We start from the raw sequence: 18,543 nt of genomic DNA on the forward strand, positions 1-18,543 counted from the left end.
CTAGGAATTTAGGGGTGCACAGACCCAGAAGTTCAAAGCCCTAAGGAAGTATTGTTTACTTAATTCCTGAAGATAAGGATTGCTAGCCTTTATCTTACATCAATTGAACGCAAATCAAACACTTTTCATTATAATAAATCCTCACTGTGTATGGTGAGCTCTCATCCCGTAAAATTTTAGTTAACATCTAAATACCCTAGTCAACTGGCTTCCATCTACTTCTCTCTCCATTCAGGGGAGGAAAAGGGGAGAAGTCACGCAGAACTGAAGCTGCTTCTTGGAATTTGCAATTCACTGCATTACTCACCAGAGGGCTTGGCAAAAAGAGGGCTCATCCTCTGTCTTTAGATTTACAGTCTATGGTGCTTGCTCAGGCACTTTAGTATGTTCGTAAACTGCTGATTATTCTCAACAAACCATAAAGTGAAGGACATTTAGCATCTGTTTTGGCACGTCTGTGCCAGAATAGCAGGTACCACCTTACTTTTTTTATTTTATTTTTATATAATGCTTTTTATTTCTTTTTTCATTATAGCTGGTTTACAGTGTTCTGTCAATTTTCTACTGTACAGCATGGTGACCTAGTTACACATACATGTAGATTCTTTTTTCTCACATTATCATGCTCCATCAGAAATGACTAGATACATTCCCAGTGCTACACAGCAGGATCTCATTGCTGATCCATTCCAAAGGCAATAGTCTGCATCTATTAACCCCAAGTTCCCAATCCATCCCGCTCCCTCCCCCTCGGCAACCATGAGTCTATTCTCCAAGTCCATGATTTTCTTTTCTGTGCAAAGGTTCATTTGTGTTGTACATTAGATTCCAGATATGTGATAGCATGTGGTATTTGTCTTTCTCTTTCTGACTTACTTCACTCAGAATGAGAGTCTCTAGTTCCATCCCTGTTGCTGCAAATGGCATTATATTGTTCTTTTTTATGGCTGAATGGTATTCCATCATCTGTCGATGAACATTTAGGTTGTTTCCATCACCTTATGCCTTTTAATCGTGCCAAACCAGATTTAGCTTTACTAGGAGATGTCAAATCTACAGTGTACCATCCATGCACTCATAATAGTTTTTCAAAGTTATGCCTACTATAATTGGAGGACTCAGAAACTGACTAGTTCCACTAATAATGAAGTATCTGATATAGCATTTCCCCAAATAAATAATGTTTATTACTTCCTCCACCATCATTTCTGATATCACTTAGTTGATTTAGGCACTGGAATAGGCTTACAGGCTAAACAGCATGTTTAACTGGCAACCTAGCCAATGTGGGAGCTTCTGTTGACCTAACCATTTCCCCCCCTACCTTTAGCAGGTGCATACTCTGTTCTAGGTGCTATTAATTTTATTACTACAATTATTAATATAAAACATCCAGCTATATCTGAGTACCAAACACCATGGTTTCTTTGACCTGTCCTAATTCTGGCCACCCTCTTATACAGTCACTTCCAGTTCTAGCAGCCAGAATCGCTATATTGTTAATAGACCACAATCCATTAACCTTTCTTTGATCCTGCAGGAGGAGGTTGATTCAATTTTATATCAACAATTATTCTGATTCTTTGGCCACCCAGAGTTTTACAGCCTTATTTTACCTGGCTTCAGGTTCATTTCACATATTGTCTCATATTATTCAGGAAAAACAGAACATTTAGTGTCTGCGGGAATGGTCTGAGCCATAATGTCTTTCCAGGCTTTCTCGTTGAGCTGAACACATGTCCACGGCAGGAAGAGATGTTGATACGAGCATGTACTACATGGGCTACTCAAATTATTACCACCCCCATAGGAGTAAAAGCATTAAGTTGTCCAGCAACCTTCCACGGAGGTGATATTAAATGATCATCAGCCATATTATGAGCCTTGGGTTTTATTTTCTTATTTACAGTATAAGGCTTAACAGGAAATGGCCTAGTCAATGCATCCTTAGACATCGTTTTTCATGGTACGGACTATGCACAGCACACTTTTACTACATCTCATTAACAGGAGCAGTATCTGCCATTGTAAGATGATTCATCCACTGCTTTCCACTATTTTTAGCCTACAGACTCAACCTGAGCAAAGATTCATTTTACAATAATATCTGTATGTATTAATATAAATTTCTTTCCACAACTTTTTTTTTTTTTTTTTTTTATGGCCATACCCATGGCATATGGAAGTTCCCAGGCCAGGGATTGAATCTGAGCCACAGCTGTAGCAACGCCAGATCCTTTGACCCACTGTACTGGGCGGGGATCAATTCCACACCTCTGCAGTGACCCAAGCTGCTGTGGTCAGATTCTTAATCCACTGCATCACGGCAGGAACGCCTCTTTCCACAACATTTTCTTGCCCTTTCAGGAACACCACAATACTACCGTGACCATATAGATGCATATACAGCATGAAACACCATCTCATCTGTAGGTTCAGTATTTCATTAACAGCAGTAATACCAATAATTTTTATAATATGACAAATCTTTGCATCTACACCACACGTATCAGCAGTGGAACTGCCAATTCTGAATGGATGTCTCTCACTGCATCCTTCCTTTGAAGAACCTACTTACATAAATTTAAGAAAGGAAGGAATCGAGCCTTCTCCAACTGGTTTCAAACCAACTTCATAATTGCTGTGTCTTTCTCAATAAGTGAAATATTAGTAAAAAGTACCTACTTTGTCAAAGTTAAATTTTAGGTCCAAACCTTTTATATTTTTATGTGTGTCTGTCCCAACTAAGCATGCAAGACACAACACTGCCTATTATGGAAGAACTTTTACATTTTCATTATTACACACTTAAAATGGCTTTCTCAATTAGTCCTTTGGTTCTTTCCATCATTTCATTAATACTAACAACCAACCTAACTCCCACAAATACAAAAGAGGCACAGGAAGTAGAAACAGTTTGAAGTATTCTACCAACTCTTATTCTAATGAAATTGCTCTACTATCATTACAAATCCTTTAAATAACAGATGACATTAAAAATCCTTCCCACCAACAGTTAAGCTATGAATACACACACTACAAGGATCTAAATTTAGATTCCTAAATATTTCCTACAATAGATCTAAAGCCAGGAGAACTACAGCTACTAGAAGTTGATAATGGAGCAGTTGCACTTATAGAAATAATCCTCCACACACTAATTTCATCTGAAGACATCCCCCACCCTCCATAGGCTAAAGACAGACACTACTCTCAGCCACCTTAAACAATCCTAACATCTACATGGCCATGATTTTACTATGAACAACATTCAGAAATTTGGGGGCCAAGTCATCGCCTTATGCCTACTGACTTTGACTTAGTTCCAAGAAAACATTTATGAAAAAGATCACTATCATATTATAAAATCACTAAGAAGCAAAGTAGCATAAAGCTTTTAAGTTAAAGACTAAGAGTTTCCATGGACTTGGAGAATAGACTTGTGGTTGCCAAGGGGGAGGAGGAGGGAGTGGGATGGACTGAGAGTCTGGGGTTAATAGATACAAACTATTGCCTTTGGGATGGATAAGCAATGAGATCCTGCTGGATAGCCCTGGGAACTACATCCAGTCACTTATGATGGAGCATGATGGAGGATAATCTAAGAAAAAGAACGTATATATGTATGTGTGACTGGGTCACTTTGCTGTACCATAGAAAATTGACAGAACACTGTAAACCAACTATATATAATGGAAAAAATAAAAATCTTTAAGAAAGACTAAGAGTTTCAACCTTTCCTTAAGGATATGCCACAACTAGATACATTAACATGATTTATTCCTATTATGATTATAGTACTATTATATTTCAATTCACATTTTCAAAACATTCTTATCTTTCAACTCAGAACTGAAAACAATCAAAACATCGAAACACTACACCCCCTGAGAAACAAAATGGAAGGCAGCTATGCTCCCACTACACCACCAACACTACCGAGAAACAAAATGAACAAAGATTTACTCACCTCTTTCACCACCCAAACAGGAACAGGATCACCTATTGTTATTTTCCTAGTATTTTCCCAAGCGTTTTATTTCCCATACCTCCCCAACTAATTAATAACCGCTTAATTTCAATCCAAGGATGAGAAATTCTACTTACATCAAAACAAATAGTGGCCCTTTGAAGGAGCTCAACCATTGCCGTCAAGGCAGCTGTGCCATTGGGGAAAAAGCACTAGGACCCTTCCAAGTGAGGTTCTTCTTGTAAGTGGCCAGGGACTAGGATTTACTGTATATGTCTGGTGGGTCATTATTGTGCAAGTAAAAGTGATTCCTAACACTCCTCTCACTGATTTTATTCATTGGCTCAAAACGTCTAGGAGGCCTTCTACTACAGTCACATCTACTCCAAGCTCTCAAGAAATGGAAGAATCTGGAGTTCCTGTTGTGGCTCAGTGGAAATGAACCCATCTAGTGGTCATGAGGATGGAGGCTTGATCCCTGGCCTTGCTCAGTGGGTTAAGGATCCTGAGTTGCTGTGGCTGTGGTGTAGGTCAGCAGCTGCAGCTCCGATTCCATCCCTAGCCTGGGAACTTCCATATGCCGCACCTGAGGGAGGTCCTAAAAAATAAGAAATCTAGGAATTGCCATCTCCTTATGAACAGCAACAGTAACAACTGGCTCCCCCATCCCCCAAAAAACCCACAAAAGCATCTTACTAGCCCATTTCCTGCCCCGAAGGACACCCGTCCCACTTATTCCTATATTAGTAATTATTGAAGTCATTAGGCTATTTATTCCGCCAATAACCTCAGCTGAACAACTAACAGCATTATTGCTGGCCACATATTAATTCACTTTGAGGAGTAACCTTAGCCTTTATAAGGATCAGACTACTATGGCTTTTATCACCTGTATTATTTTGGTCTTAATGTTTTTGAATTCCCAATAGCTTTAATTCAAGTTTATGCATGTAGGCACTAGGAAGCCTTTACTTGCATGATAATACTTACCTAACAAACTCGCTTGCATCATGTAGTAAATCCCAGTTCCTGCAACTTCCAGGAGCTCTGCACCTACAGCAATGCTCACTTGGCGGGGTCTGGGCGTTCTTTCCCCAGTGACAGAGCTGCCTTCACCCTGAAAGCTGAGGTGCTTCCTGCCACCACCCCCTTTCAAAGGACTGACTCCATTCCCCGTAACCTCCCTTTCCTGAGAACATCACTTTCCCCTCGTCCTGGGGGACAGGTCGAGTTACCTCTTTCTTTCAGGAGTTCATCCTCCCCAGGAAAGGGTTCTCTCCCTGCTTCTTGCTTACCGCTGGCTGCCATCTCCGCCCACCTTCCCGCATCTCCAGGCTGGTCCTCAAATCCATCTTCATCAACACGGGAGAGTGCTGGGCTGTTTCCCTTCTGTTCTGGCTTTGTCGTGAACCAGCTGTGTGGTCTCAGGGGAATACTGACTTCTCTGGCTCCCAGTTCCCGTGTGCGTAGGTCGAAAGGGCAGGTCATATAGGACCCCTGCGATCAAGCCGTGTTCAGAGGGAGTCCAGCCCCAGGTCTGTTTAACACATTGCACCTTCCTGGTTGCTCTTCCTCAAGACTGAGCTGGAGTAAAGGGTTTGGGGCTGAAAGAACAGACTCCGCTCCCCAGCTCCAGGGCCCTTCCTGCCCCCGAGGCCTGTGAGGCAGCGGCAGAGCTGGGATTAGGATTCCTCCTGAGCCTCTGCGCCTTTCTGCTCACACTCGGCACGACTGGCGCCCTCTGTTCCTTGCCTGACCCAAGTTCAAACTGTCAGCAGATGGGACTAAGGCCCCAGCATGGATCCATTGGCCCACTTTCCACAGTCTGGGGACCAGTGAGGAATTCTTATGCTCCTGCCGCCCCTCCCACTCCGGCAAGCACTGCTGTTCCATAGCCTCGGGGTAAAGGCCGACAAGGAGAAGGATCACACCACCCCGTTTTGCAGGTGGGGAAACCGAAGCGCAGAAAGATTAAAGGAACTGTCCAGCTCCCACTCAAGGCCAGGATGAGACACGCGTCTTCTGGCCTAACCACGTTCCTTTTAATGGCTCCAAAGAGAAACAAATTTTGCAAGTAGAGTTGATGCTCCCCAGCTGGGACCCCCACCGAAGGGTTTTCACATGGGGAAAGAAGAGGTCTCCTAAATTGAAAAATGCCAGAAAGATCTAAGCAGGTTAAGATGCATCTGAGGCGAGCAGGCCCCCCTGGATAAGCATCTACCTGCTGGGGTGGAGAGGAATGCCTGAAATGAAACTCGGCAGCTTGTACAAAAGAGAGAGAAATGGCTCCTGCCCTCGGTCAGCGCCTGGAGAAGAGGTGTTCTTCCCCCGCATCACCTCCCGTGGGTGTTGAAGTGAGCATGTGGGTTGGCGCCCCCAAGCCCCGCCTCCCTTTCCACTCAAATCCCAGGGTCGCCTCTGTGAGTCTGGACCTGGAGATGTCATGAGGTCTCCACTGCCCCAGTTTTGAGCCCCTCCCAGGAAAGGAAGTCCACCGCGTCTCTCCGTGACTCGTTCTGTGGTCCTTCTGTGGCCTGGCCTGCTAAGTTCAGGTCTGTGCAGGAGAGACACGGCAGGTGGCTTCCTGTCAGATGAGCGCTCCCTTTTCTCATGCATCCTCCTCCCAAAACCGAGGAGAAAGACACACATACTAGGCCTGGTCTTCAAAGAACTCAAATCAGGTGCAGGAAGGCGGGGTGGGCAGGATTCTATTCTATAGCCCTGGTATTTGTTATTTAACCCCATACGGTTGGAGCTATGTCTTTTGTAAACCAGCTTATATCTTTGTGGGGTGTTTGTTTGTTTTGCTTTGCAGGGCCACACCCCTGGCTTGTGGAAATTCTCAGGCTAGGGGTCGAATCAGAACTACAGCTGCTGGCCTACACCACAGCCACAGCAATGCCAGATCCAAGCCCTGTCTTTAACCTACACCACAGTTCATGGCAATACAGGATCCTTAACTCACTGATGGAGGCCAGGGATTGAACCTGCATCTTCATGGATATGAGTTGGGTTCGTTTCTGCTGCTCCACAACGGGAACTCCGTATCATTGTTGAACCATATAATGTGTGAATGACTCGATTAAACTCTAAAGAGTGTGTGTATGTGTGTGACGGGTGTGAGGTTGGTACCTCAGCATCTGAGTGTCAGCCACAGCTGGTCCTTGGTCTCTCTGCTGACAGATGCCCGCTCCCTTTTCAACCTCTCTTACACGGTGTAACCTACTAATTCCCCATTCATTAACTCTCAGTAGCTCTCCTTTGCCTAGAGGATGGAGTAAAAACCTCACAGTCTGGCAGTGAAGGATTTCCAAAGAATCACCCCTCTGACTTCTGCCAAGTAAATGTCTCTCACATTTCCCCTGATCACATGCAATGCATTAGCCTAAACCAGTCTGGTCCTTAATGCTAAAGTGCTCTTCAAACCTCTGATCTTTGTCCATCATGGTCTCTCCCTCTGCTCCATCATCGAAATTGAAAATCTTACCCACCCAACGAGATGTCCACTTTACAACACGCGCTTCCCTCTTCTCCCCTTCAACATTGTACCCGGACAGTGATGACAACAAGAAACAGAAAGGCAAGTTACCCCCTTGGAGAAAGCTAGAGGACATTTGTAATGCAAAATCACAAAATGTAATAAAGAGTTGTCAGCGCAAGGAGAGCCAGGCAGTCTGAGCAGATCCTGAGTAGCCGTGTCAGTTGATGTGAGGCAGGGTGAGCTACTCCCCCCTCCCCTCATGGCAGGTGAAAGAAAACATCTCCAGCGGGAAGGCTGCCTTTGGGATTGGAGGTGCCAGTCCCACACAAAACCGATCACACGTGGTTCTCCAGAAGCAGGTGACCACCATTGGGGTGGGGGGGGGCAACTGAGAGCTATTTAGCAATGAGAACAAGCAGGGGCCTTGGCAGCACAGGATTCTCTGACCTGATTTGTCTCCAACAAAATGTGGCGAGGAAGGGTCAAACGTGGAACCACAGGCACAAGCCATACTTGCCCGGCTCCACATGAGGAACTCGATAGCTGCCATCTTGGTTGGTCTGGAAGAAGTAAAGTCTAAAAAAACGAACTCATGTGCTTCATGTTATGTCCTAGGAAAGTGCCTGTTACAGCCTGGAGTGCTCTCTTCATACGTTACTCCTAAAAACATCTTGCCTGTGAAGCACTCCCTGTGAAGAAAGAGTAATGATTTAAAATGTCTACATAATTAAACCAAAAGGAGAGAGGAAAACACGGAGATGCATGACAGGCAAAACTCACCGGAAATGGGTTTCCATGAAACATAGTTAGGAGTTCCCATCGCGGCTCAGTGGTAATGAACCTGACTAGTATCCATAAGGACTCGGGTTTGATCCCTGGCCTTCCTCAATGCGTTAAAGATCCAGCATTGCTGTGGCTGTGGTGTAGGCTGGCAGCTATAGCTCTGATTCGACCCCTAGCCTGGGAACTTCCCCACGCCTTAAAAAGACAAAAAATAAAAATAAAAAATATAAAATGATGAAGTTAAAAATTTCATGAAGCAATTACCTCCATGGAACAGCAACAAAATGAAGACAAGCAGGAGTTCATGGTAAGGCTGGCAAGAAAGCAGGAAATGAAAGATGAGCTGGTGCCGCTAAAGAGAGTGCAGAGGGGTGGTCATGGGGAACGCAGAGGCCCTGCAACCAGGGGCCAGTAAGAAGGAACTATTATTTATGTCACAAGTCAGTCAGGTAAATTCAGACTCAGGAACTTCCAGGATTCTTGATTTTCTCTGCTCCTGTCCTGGCTGGTCTGTCTTCGTCTTCCATCCTCAGAGGCTTTTATCCAGTTGCCTTAGATCCACTTAGATCTGATTGGCTGACGGCTGGCCTGGTTCCCCTTCCATCGTCAGCTTTGACACAGGGGATCTCCTGGTTCTGTTCCATTTCTGTCTTTCAGCATCTCATCTCCCATCTTATTATTATTATTATTATTGGTCTTTTTGCCTTTTCTAGGGCTGCTCCTGCGGCATATGGAGGTTCCCAGGCTAGGGGTCTAATTGGAGCTGTAGCTGCCAGCCTATACCACAGTCACAGCAACGCAGGATCCAAGCAGCGTCTGCGACCTACACCACAGCTCACAGCAATGCCAGATCCTTAACCCACTGAACGAGGCCAGGGATTGAACCTGCGATCTCATGGCTCCTAGTCGGATTCATTACCTACTGCGCCATGACAGGAACTCCTCCCATCTTACTTTTCATTCAGTAAATATTTGTTGAGCGCCTACCATGGGCCTGTGGGGTACTTTGCCAGACACTGGGAGTATGGTGGGAAGCAAGCCAGACTCACCCCTGCTCTCATGGTGCTCAACATACAATAACGCACGCAAGTCTTTATGACAGAACAAAAACAGAGAGAGTTTCCAGTTGTGGCTCAGTGGATTAGGACCTGACATTGTCTCCTTTAGGATGTGGTTAAACCCTGGCCTCGTTCAGTGGCTTAAGGGGCTGGCAGCTGCAGCTCCAATTCGACCCCTAGCCTGGGTACTTCCACATGCAGTAAACGTGGCTGTAAAAAGAAAATAGAAAACAGAACAAAACAAAACCCAATACATAGGAATTCTCATTGTGGCTCAGTGGAAATGAATCCAACCAGGAACCATGAGGACACAGGTTCGATCCCTGGCCTCACTCAGTGGGTTAAGGATCCAGCATTGCCATGAACTGTGGTGTAAGTTGCAGACGTGGCTCAGGTCCAGCACTGCTGTGGCTGTGGTACAGGCCAGCAACTACAGCTCTGACTGGACCCCTAGCCTGGGAACCTCCGTATGCTGCAGGTGTGGCTCTAAAAAGACACACCAAAAAAAAAAAAAAAAAAAAGAGAGAGAAAAGAAAAAAGAAAAAAAAAAACCCAACACATTGAGAATTATATTGTGAAGGGGGTGCTGGTAAAGTAAAACTTTTCTTTTTTAAAGAGAAAAGTTGCTATTTAAGTGACCAGTGCCTCTTAGTTTAAGAGGAGGAAGCACACCCCCAAGGACAGATCTTTTTTATTCTGGAAGAATCTCCTGAGGAGTCTCTCAGCTATATACTGTAAGGCCAGAGGCCCCATCTGCTGGGCGGTATCCCAGGACCTCAGCTGTGTTGTATAGGCATCTCCACCTAAAGCTTTGGAGCCCAGAGTTCTGAGTGCTCCGGGAAGAGGGTGAGCCATAAAGGCAGGAAGGCCAAGGAGACATCCTCCACCGCCACCAAGAGAGCCTGGCCACGAGTGACCATGAAGTAAACCATGTACCCTCTTGCTCATTTAAATCTGAATGTAGGAGTTCCTGCTGAGGCCCAGTGGAAACTAATCCGACTAGTATCCTTGAGGATTCGGGTTCAATCCTTGGCCTTGCTCAGTGGGTTAAGGATCCAGCATTTGCCGTGAGCTGTGGCATAGTTTGCAGATGAGGCTCAGATCTGGCATTGCTGTGACTGTGGCATAGGCTGGCAGCTGTAGCTCCGATTAGACCCCTAGCCTGGGAACCTCTATATGCCACAGGTACGGCCCTGAAAAGACCAAATAAATAAATAAATAAATAAATAAAATAAATAAAATGCTAGATGTAAAATTTTCATCATAAATTTAAATAGGATTTATATTTATCATGTTATAAAAGCTGACATTGAAAAATAAAACATACCTATTTTAAAGGATGCCTAATAGGATACACATACGTCAGTGGTTCAACACTCACTGTTAAAAGTCTGTGATTTACTTTAAAATTCTGCAGCTAAGTGTGATACTGTGTCTGCGCCACTTAGGGTAAAACTATCACCAGCTCAGCTAGGATATCCAGGCTGCAGGGATCGGGAAGTCAGCTAAGATCAGAAAGGCCACAGGCCAGGGGCCTTCCATAGGGGCTGGTGCAGCCTCCACTGGGCCAATTAGCATAAGGTCCAAAGTGTGGTTTCTTGGTGAAATCGGTGGCCTGTTAACTGGCACAATGAATGCTAGCGATGGGCTTTTTCTTTGGGGAATTAGAGGTATGCAAACCTGTGGGTTGACTATGATTTCAGAGGCATCCTTACCCTAGAGGGGATGCGAGCAAGGTCAGTTTGCCCACAGGGAAGGCATCAGAGGCTCACCCCGTCATAGGGCAGCCAACAGCCCAGTGACAAGGACATCCAATGGCCTGATGCTTCCTGGGTCCTAGAGAATCCTTGCTGTGCCACCCTAGTCAAGTCAGTGTCTTCAAGCTCATTACCTTTCCTCTCCTACGTCTTGCTGAAGGATAAAGGTGGTTCTGACTTAGGCCTCAGCAAGAAATACTCACAGGCCTCAAGGAAGACCTCATGACAAGGCAGGGAGCCTAGAAAGGTGACTTGGGTCCCATGTCAGGACAAAGTCACTGTGAAGGGAAAATAGGCATTTGTGGGGAGCTGAGAAAATGCAGGGACTCAGAACAAGGACCTTGCTTGATGGCAAAGAAAGACCTGAAGGCAGGTTCCTAACCAAGGAAGGGCGCTCACCTGAACGATACAAGCCGGAGGTGGGCCTCTGGTCAGGATGAAGGCCTGCCTGCACAGTACAAGCCAAGGGCAGGCCTCAGGTTACACAGCTCTCATTTTGATGTTTATGGGGAAGAATTGGGGCTTTCCTGGGAAAACAATTTCCATGTTTGCGCTGGAGAACATGGATTGTTTCTCGGGTGACCTAGTCTTTCCTGTTGTTTTATTTGTTATTCAGTTTTCCTCAGTCTTTCCTGATTATTTATTTATTATTCTTATTTTCCATTCTTATTTTCCTGTGGAGATTTGTGATTTAACAATGTTACAACAATAATATAATAAGAATTTCATCCTGAAGGACTTTCCCCTATTTTAATCCAACTTAGTTAAAACATAGTGTTTATCTATTAACTATTTATATAGTAAGCTTTAGAGTTAGGATCTTAATGAGGTTCATAAAAGTTAGACATATATCATCCAAAAAACCTAGCTATGAGTTTTGTCTTTGATTTTAAAAGCTTTTAAGTGATAGCTAGTTTAGTTAAGTTGGTTTATATTTACTTACACTATCTCCCTGCCATAACACTTTGAAGATAAGCACCAGTCTACAAACAAGGTTTGTGAATGCCAAGTTCTTGTGTCTATGGCCTCTTCAAAGTACTCACTAAGTTTAGTTAAGATAGAGATCTTAAAACATGATATATAGCTGCTATACCATGTAATAGTTAACCAATGTACTTTTAACACTGTGATGTAATGTGTAGTGAAAAACTGTCTATATAATCAACCACTGTTGCCAATAAAGTTTGAGCAGTCCAGCGCCCTGAAAGAAGGGACAAAGAGGCTGTCTCTGTTGCAAAAGCCGGCGTCCATCCCTCTCCTTTGGGAAAGTGTACACTCCCTGGCCGCTGGAGCTGGCCTCCGGCAGGCACTGTCACAGCAGGTGGCTAGGGCTTGAAGCCCCTGACTCAGGCTAGAACCTGAGGAACCGAGCACTTGAGAACCAGTTCAAGAGCTGTACCCCCGGGGCCCCTTGCCAGGGGCATTCTAGGTAGAGCATGTTTGCTCAAGGTTTTACCTGTGGTTGTCTTCCCTTGAAGAACCACACTGGCCAGTCAAGGACTTGGATCATTGGAAATGGAGGAAATGGCTCCCTGGGTTTTGGGTCACCTGCTGAAATAGTTGTTGCAAAGTGAGTAGGAACAAAATGGGCTGTTTGATGCCAGGCACTGCTGAGGGCCCTAGGGTTTGGGGACACTGATTGAAAGAGAGCAATCCAGTCTAGAGCTGTTCTTCTACCAGCAGTGCTCAGTTGCACAGCAAAGGCTACGGTGGCAGATGGTGTGATTGAAAAGTCACAGGCCCAGAAGTTCTCGCTGTGGCACAATGGAATTGGTGGCCTCTTGGGAGTGCTGGGATGGAGGTTCGATCCCCAGCCTGGCACAGTGGGTTAAGGATTTGGCATTGCTGCAGCTGTGGCTTAGGTCGCAGCTACGGCTGGAATCTGGGAGCTCCATATGCCCCAGGGTGGCCAAAAAAGAAAAGAAAAGAACAAAAAGACACAGACCCAGTAATGCAGGGCATCAGAAAGAGCACCACTGACCTGGCAGGCCTCAGAACCTAAGAAAGACGTAGTCTTCCTCTAAGTGGTCAGATGAGTGCAATGGAGATAGTCCAGTTCCCGTGTTTGCAGGAATCACTGTTTCGGTCAGCTGTGATCCAGGGTGAGCTGGCAGGAGGTGTCCCCTGAAGTGGACAGAAAGGAAGGACAGGAGAGGAGAAGGCCAGGTGTCATCCACGCAAAGGCAAAAGCATCCACGATTAAGGCAGGATTTGGGATGGAAGCGAACTGAGTGCCACATGCCAAAACCAGAGCCAGATGAGAGGGGACCTGGGAGGTTGGTGATAATAGCGACAGGAAGAGTAGAAGGTGACATGCCATGATGGTTTAAATGGCAAAGGGTAGGAAGAAGTGATTTCGAAGGGATAATAAATAATCGTACTGTGATAAGTGCCCTAAGCGAAAAATAGCAGGTACTCCAAAATAACAGGCAGGGTGGGGACTGGGGCCAATTTAGATGAAGAGGTCTCTCTGGGGAATGATATTTAGTTGGAGAATGAAAGGATGAATGGGAGCTTGTTAGCTTGCCCTTGAATGACTCGAAACTGACACTGAAAAATGGCTGTGGCTACCTGCCATGTGCAGGGAGAAAGGATGCTGTGGGCCGTTCTTCAGGCTCACCCCGAGAGGGCAGAAGCTTGGTGCGTCATCCCAGCTCTGCCGCTTCCTGGCAAAGCAGGAGCCACTCACTCACCTCTCTGTGCTTCTGTACAACAGGGCACAGCAATACCTACCTCATTGGCTTGTTATGAAATGTAAGCGAGTAAGACTTGTACATCGTGGAAAACACAGAGCAGGTTTTATGCAGGGTTTTAGCTGTTATCATTATTTAGGAGAAAATATTTCTCCCCGAATTGCATCCAAGCACAAATTACAGTAGGTCTTTCTGTATTCATTTAATCCATTCAATAACCCTCTGAGGTAGGTTAATGAGGAAAAAAACCCCCCAAAGCAGTTTTCTTTTCCTTCTTTCGGAATCAACACCGCCTCAAGCCTTGGCTTCACCTGCATTCTGCGGCTGTGACAAGGAGCCTTTTGTTAAAATCCGGGACACTGGGGAGGTGGCTTCTTGCCAAACTGCTTTTAATTTGTCAGACGCCAGCTCTCAAGTGTCCAGGTCCTTCGTGCTTCACTTTGTAGGCCAATAGTGGCTGCCAGAGAAGCCAGAGCTCAAGTGTGTGACTGTCAGGAGATGACCAAGGCCACCCGGGGAGGCTGCACCCTGCCTACTGGACCCCCAGCCAGCTGCTGGGGTCCCCATATTCCATGCCTCGGTGGTCAGGTGGCCCTCTCCCAGGTGCCTGGGTTGAGCCATCCAGAGAGCCATCTCCAAGTGTCTCACATAAGTTTCCAAATCTGATCCTAAAACGGGTAAGTGACCTGTATGCGTAATGTCAAAAGGATTCCAGCCCGCCTCACACGTTAACAACGAGCCGTTTGAACGAGGCAGGAAATACAGTTAACCTTTCCTTTCTCTTTTCTTTCTCTCGTTTATTTTCATATTTATTTCACCTGGCTATATTTTTGAAACACTGGATGCGGAATCCTTTTGGAATCAGCAGCAGCAGCCAGGAAGAGAAGGGCCAGAACCCAGAGTGCAGGGATGGTGCTGACATTCGGAGATGGACATAGGAGAGGTTAGGCAGGTCCAACACTGAACTGCAGCCGCCTCTTGGCTGGGGGGGTCCCCAGCAGGGCCCCACATATTCCACCAGGGACACCAGCTGTAGCAAGGTGCCTTCCAGAAGCTTGGGCAGCTGGAGACAGTGGTGGAGCAGAGGCAGATAACATGGGGTGACCTTCTGGGCAGCTAGTTTTTGAGATCACATGACATGTATACCTGCGAGATGCTGAGACGTAAGGGAGATATGCCTCCGGGAGAGGCCAGTTGAGCTGGCAGTGGCTCCAACCATTGCAAACTGGCCATTCAACATCCACACGACTCTCTGTGTTCTCACTGACCATCCTTCTCGCCTCCTCTCCTATCTCTGTACCTCCTTCTCCGTGGCTTCGCGAGATCAACCTTCCTGAAGCTTGTGGGAGAGGAGCTGCACGTGGAAGATGAGGTGACCAGCTGGCATATGTTTACTGGTGGCCCATCATGTGCCAGAAATGTATTCCTTCAGACCTCCTTTGAGGTAGATCTGCTTATTTCCATATCACAGATGAGGGCACTCAGGCACAGAGAAGTTGCTTACTTGCCCAAGGGCACACAGTTCGTAAGTGGCAAAGTCAAGATCAAAACTGAGGTCTGACTCCTCCCCCTTTTATATGCCAGGGAGGAACAATTCATTCTTTGGGACCCTGTGAGCTATAGATGTTTGATGGAGCCAATGGCAGATGCCAGGAGACCGAAGACCACTGCATTTCCATAAAACCCTTGCTGTCAACACACTGGCCTCCTCCAGTCTACTGCCACTTCTGACCCTCTCCCTCACCAGCTGGAGGCTTCTACTGACATGATCAAGTGGCAAATCCTTACTTTCATTCTCTCTGAAACAATTCCATGTGTTCCATAGCCCTGGGTCTGGCTAGCTGCACTCAAGCTGAGATGTTTTCAGCCAGGCAAAATCAACAGCACCCACCCAGGCAGTAAAAGGACTCTGCAAAGGATTTGTCTTTTCACTGGGGGGTCAGCTAAGGGTCCAAATTGAAACCCTCAATTCAAACTTGCCAAATCAATCAATCTGACCCCACACACAGTTCTCAGGTCCTGGGGTCTACATCCAACATCGGGGTGATGGGGGAGGAAAATGCACCAGGAGCCCCCTCCTCCCCTGACTGCAGCACGCTTTGCAGGGGCAGGCAGCTAGAGGCAGCCTGGCTGGGTTCAGAGGCATCACTGGGAGCCCTGGGAATAGTAGTTGAAGACCAAATGCTAGAGAGCAAATTCCTGTACACTAGCCTCAAGGGAGGAACTGGGAGAGAGGAATGCAGGCTTCTGGGTGCCGAGATTAATTTGAGGCAGAACCGGGGAGTGACCCAAAGAGAAACGAGAAGCTGCCAGAAGACTCAACTGATGAATTGACTTTCTGCTATCTTGGGAATCCCCAAAAATGACCATACTGAATTCTACCACCCTGAGCCAATCATTTGTCCTGAGCTGCTTCTCCAGGTTGGCAGTGCCCTGGGAAGTGTCAGGCACCGGTCTGTCCCTTGCTTTAGGCCTCAGGAGCCACACAGGCACATGTAAACTCTTCCAGAGGATGGGCCCTGCCCTCCTGACTTTGTAATAAGCATCACCGACAGACCACTGAACTCCAGAATTCCGGAACTCCAGGCATATCTATTCCATTGCCTACTCAACTTCTGCACACGAGACATCTAATGGACATCTCAAAGTTAACATGCCCCCAACTGAACTCCAAAGCTCTCCCTCGAACTTGTCTTGCCTTCAGTCTTGTTTAATGACAGAACAAACTTTCCAGTCCTTCAGACCAAAAACCTTGGAGTCAAAACCCACTGGCTCTACCTTTGAGATATTTGAGATATGTACAGAAACCAATTGCTTTTTTTGTTTTGTTTTGTTTTGTTTTTAGGGCTGCACCCACGGCATATGGAAGTTCCCAGGTTAGGGAATTGGAGCTCCAGCTGCCAGATCTGAGCTGTGTCTGCGACCTGCACCACAGCTCACGGCAACACCGGATCCTTAACCCACTGAGCGAGGCCAGGGATCGAACCTGCATCCTCATGGATGCTAGTCAGATTCGTTTCCACTGAGCCATGAAGGGAACTCCCTCAAATCGCTTTTATCATAAGCCATGGTCATCTCTCTCCTGGGTTATTATGGTCCCTAATGGTCCTAAATGGTCACTTCATCTCCACTCTTCCTCTTCCTCTGGCTATTCTCATACAGAAGCCTCTGTTTTCTTTTTAAAAATAAGTCAGATCACACCACACAGTGAAAAAGCCCTCCAAAGGCTGGCTTCTCATCTTACTCAAAGTACTCACAATGGCCCACCAAGCTCTATGAAATCTGGTGATGTGGCATACACACCTTTTCTCTCTGGCCTCCTCCTACTCCTCTCGCCCTTGCTCACCTGCTCCAGTGACCTTGGCTTCTTGTTCTTCCCTGAATATGCTGTAGCTGCTCCTGCCTCAGGGCCTTTGCACTTGCTGTTTTCTCCATCTGAAGTGCTCTTCCCCAAATTATCACCACAGTTCTCTGTGATAATTTAAAAATATGTACACAAATTCTTTGTAACTCTCCCCTTCAAGGGGTGGAGCCTAACCCCACTCTCCTTGATTTAGTGACTCACTTCTAAGGAATAGAATAAAGCAGAAGTGCTGGTGTGGGACATCAGAGACCATGCTATAAAGGGCCCTGCAGATTCCTCCTCATTGTCTCTCTCTTGGATCACTCACCCTAGGGGAAGCCAGCTACCATGTCAGAAGGACACCCAAGCAGCTCTGGGAAGAGGTACACACATTGAGAAACTGAGGCCTCCTGCCAAGAGCCATGGGAGAGAGCCACCTTAGAAACAAAGCCTCCAGCACCAGGCAGGGGATGCAAACTGCTAGACTGCAGCCTCATGAGAGCTCCCAAGCCAGACCCAAGCTGCTAAGCTGCTCCCAGATTCCTGACCCTCAGAAACTGTGAGAAAGAATAAATCTTTGTTGTTTAAAGCACTGTATTTTGGTGATAGTTTCTTTTGCAATAATAATCAATATGCGGAGTTTCTGTTGTGGCTCAGTGGTAATGAAGCTGACTAGTATCCATGAGGACAGGGGCTTGGTCTCTGGCCTCACTCAGTGGGTTAAGGTTCCAGCGTTACTGTGACCTGTGGTGTAGGTTGCAGATGCAGCTTCATCCCATGTTGCTGTGGCTGTGGCAGAGACCTGCAGCTGCAGCTCCAATTTGACCCCTAGCCTGGGAATTTCCATATGTCATGGGTGCAGACCTAAAAAGAAAAAAAAAAATAAAGATGCTTGCTTTCTCATTACCCTCAAGTTTTTGCTGCAATACCACTCTCTCAGAGATGCCTTCCTTAACTACACTATTGAAATTGGAATTTCCCCCCTTGTGATTTTTTTCTCCATAGCATTTATTACTTTCTAATATACTGTAATATTCTAATATTTATGTATCTCTTTTATTGCCTTTATCCTCATGAAAATATATGTTCCGCAAGGCAAAGGGTTTCATGTTTTGTATCGGCACATGGTCAGCACTCAATAAATAGTTGCTGAATAAATAAATGAATGCATTCCTCAGCTTTATGCTCCTTATTCACTTCCTGAATTCAAGGTCCATCCACTTTTTTTTTTTTTTTTTTTTTGTCTTTTGTCTTTTGTTGTTGTTGTTGTTGCTATTTCTTGGGCCGCACCCGCGGCACATGGAGGTTCCCAGGCTAGGGGTCTAATCGGAGCTGTAGCCACTGGCCTACGCCAGAGTCACAGCAACGCGGGATCCGAGCCGCGTCTGCAACCTACACCACAGCTCACGGCAACGCCGGATCCTTAACCCACTGAGCAAGGGCAGGGACCGAACCCGC

This window comes from Sus scrofa, chromosome 2 (genome assembly GCF_054392235.1).
Source record: "Sus scrofa isolate SSC_HxYL_T2T_F1_AM1 chromosome 2, Sscrofa_HxYL_maternal_Yorkshire_Landrace_v2.0, whole genome shotgun sequence".
In the NCBI taxonomy this organism is placed as follows: domain Eukaryota; kingdom Metazoa; phylum Chordata; class Mammalia; order Artiodactyla; family Suidae; genus Sus; species Sus scrofa.